Here is a 407-nt window from a genome sequence, read left to right as displayed (position 1 = left end):
TATTAACATTAAGAAACAAAAAAGAAAAAGAGAATCCCAAAAGGTGGAAGATTAGTTAGACTGTAAGAATTCAAAGAAAAGAAAACAAAGGATGACCTGAGTAATACCACCACCACACTATTACAATCAGCATACAAGAATACAGGCCAGTGTAACCACAATCAGTAGTGGTACACACACCCACACAGAACTGTTGATACTGCTGCTGCTGTCTGCATCACCCTTCACATTTGGCATTATGTTGCTATTGCTGATTTCAGGGACAGTAGGAATTGTTGTGGTAGTAGTGGTGGTAGTGTTATCTGTATTATTTGCATCACTTGGGTTATTGGATGGTTCACTCCCTGCAGGTGTACTGCCACCCCCATCGTTTGCAGTGCCAGAACCATTGGCAGTCTCTGTGTCTG

This window comes from Trypanosoma theileri (assembly GCF_002087225.1).
Source record: "Trypanosoma theileri isolate Edinburgh chromosome Unknown TM35_Tth_81_V1, whole genome shotgun sequence".
NCBI classification, from domain to species: domain Eukaryota; phylum Euglenozoa; class Kinetoplastea; order Trypanosomatida; family Trypanosomatidae; genus Trypanosoma; species Trypanosoma theileri.
The sequence above is the reverse complement of the archived record's forward strand: the minus strand, read 5'-3'. Positions refer to the sequence as shown.